The sequence below is a fragment of the Octodon degus genome, unplaced genomic scaffold (genome assembly GCF_000260255.1).
Source record: "Octodon degus isolate 3935 unplaced genomic scaffold, OctDeg1.0 scaffold00079, whole genome shotgun sequence".
NCBI lineage: Eukaryota > Metazoa > Chordata > Mammalia > Rodentia > Octodontidae > Octodon > Octodon degus.
The window spans coordinates 7881931-7884311 of NW_004524655.1; positions in this window are offsets into that span (position 1 = coordinate 7881931).

Below are 2381 nucleotides of genomic sequence, written 5' to 3' on the forward strand. Positions count from 1 at the left end.
CCTCCTCCTCTTAACTTTCCTATTTGTGTTTCGGGTATTTACCCCACGCCTTTGCATTAAGCCACGTCAACAGCCTTCTTTTATTCTGAGATGGGATCTCACTACGTCACTAAATTACCCAGGCTGGAATCGAACTTACAATCCTCCTGCCTCAGCCCCCAGAGAGCTGAGATTGTAGGCACGTGACCCTGCCCTCCCCGCCCCAAACTTGGCTTTCCCCTCCTTTCTGAAGATGAAGGATGAGGCTTATTTTGCCAGAAAAGAGCTCCGGGCTCCCCAAGCGAGGACAAGCGCGGTGTGTTCTTTCCCTCTGCGTAGGTGCGCTCACTCACGCCCAATCCGAAGCGCCAGCCCTTAGGTAGCGGATAACAGCAGTGGAGGTACATAGTCCCAAGAGCATAGAGAGATGATAGTAGGAGGTAGTAAAGTCTTAAAGAAGTGGGAAGATTTATGTGTGGATGGTCTCGTTTCTTAGCGTAACACCAGGGGTGATCAAAAGTGCGGTGGATGTTTAAATTTTAAAGATTTATCTGGGAAGGTGGCGGAGTGGTGCGCAGCGGAGAAACAGCCGCTCTGAGACTGTGTGTCCAGGCGCTGGAGTAGACCTGGAAGAGAAGAGGGAGCGAAGTGGGTCCCGGGGACCTTGCAAGGATCTGAAGCAAGAATTGAAGCTCCTGGGGAGGGTGAAGGGAGAGACCAAACGTGGAAGGAGGTAGCAAGCAGCGCTTCCGACTTGCTTCGTGGGAGGGCGGCTCAAACCTGCAGAGCTTTGGGGCTGGTGAGTTATTCAGGTTCAGATGTCCCCCAGGAGAGGGTGATTGGCTGGTCACCATCTTGGAGAGGGGCCACCTGAGCTCAGAACGCAGAGCAGGGGGCTGGTCTGGGCTGGTTCCACCTAGCAGCTTCCAGGGCCAGGGCGAGGTGGGACCAGGTGCCGCCAGCAGGAGGCTTCCAGCCTCAGGGCTGGACACCAACCCGAACTCCAATGTCATTCAAGGTGCAGTTTTGCTGGGATTATCCACTACCCTGCCATGAATCTAGGGCTGGCTTTAATCAACAGGGATCTGGGCTCTGTCTGCCCACTCTGCCAGTGACAATACGGGCATACCAGGAGATGAACCTTTTTTGGTAAATCTTTCCTTTTTCATTTTGTTTCTAGTCTTTCTTTCTTTCTTTTTTTTTTTTTTTTTTTCTTTCTTTCTTTCTTTCTTTCTTTTTTTTTTTTTTTTGTCTTTTGACACAGAGTCTCACTATGCACTTCAGGCTGGCCTTGAACTCACTTTGTAGCCCCGATTGGCCTCGAATTTACAACAATCCTCCTGCCTCAGCCTCTTGAGTGTTGCTGGGATTACAGGGGTGTGCCATCAGCCTCCCAAATTCTGCTGGGATTACAGGGATGCACCCCCACTCCTGGCATGTTGCTGTTCTGTGTTTGTTTTTATTTCTTCTCTCTCTGCCTCCTGTCTTCACCAGTTCCCCCAATTCCTGTGATCGTCCTTTGGCCTCAGCCTGGCTTCTTATCTCATCCTCTTCTTCTCTTTCTGTTTCTCCCCAACTGCTTTTCAGTTTTTTTCTCCTGAGGGTAAAATCACCATAGTGAGGGCATAGTTACTGCATAAAATTTTCTGGTTTTAGATTTTGTTATATAACCACAACAGTTACAGGTGGCAAATTTATTAATAGTTACCACAGTTTGTGGTTTTCAAGGCTGAGTTTGATGCTATCGTTATTGCTGGTTGTATTACTTTACCCAAACATAACTGTTCTAGTCGGTAGCTCTTCCTGGTAAGTCAAGGCTGAAACTACATAAGAGTAATGGACAATGCTACAGGCCAGGGCCAAAGAGCCAGGGGCCAAGCAAAACAGGCAGTGACTTCTCATTGTCATTAAAGTAAAAGGATAGGACGTTGCAGCATGCTCAAAACCCAGAGCCAGATACACCCAGAAGACTGTTCAACATCACTGGCCACTTGAGAGGTACAAATGAAACCAATGCTGAGACTCCATTTCACTTCAGAAAGAACGGCTGTTATCAAGAAATCAACCAGGGCCGGGGAGATAGCGCGGTAGAATACCTCTTGCCAGGCAAGCGCAAGGGCCTGAGTTCAATCCCTGGTTCCACAAAAAAAAAAAAAAAAAAAAAAAAAAAAAACCAATAACAAGTGCAGGGAAGGCTATAGAAGAAAAAGGAACCTTTCTCCATTGCTGGTGGGAACACAGACTGGGTTGACCCCTGTGAAGATCAGTGCAGAGAATTCCCAAAAAACTAAAGCTAGAGGTTCCATTTGACCCAGCTATTTCTTTTGTTGGTATCTTCCGGAAGGAATTAAAAAATCATACCATGGCAATATATGCATATATATATATATATAATTTTTTAA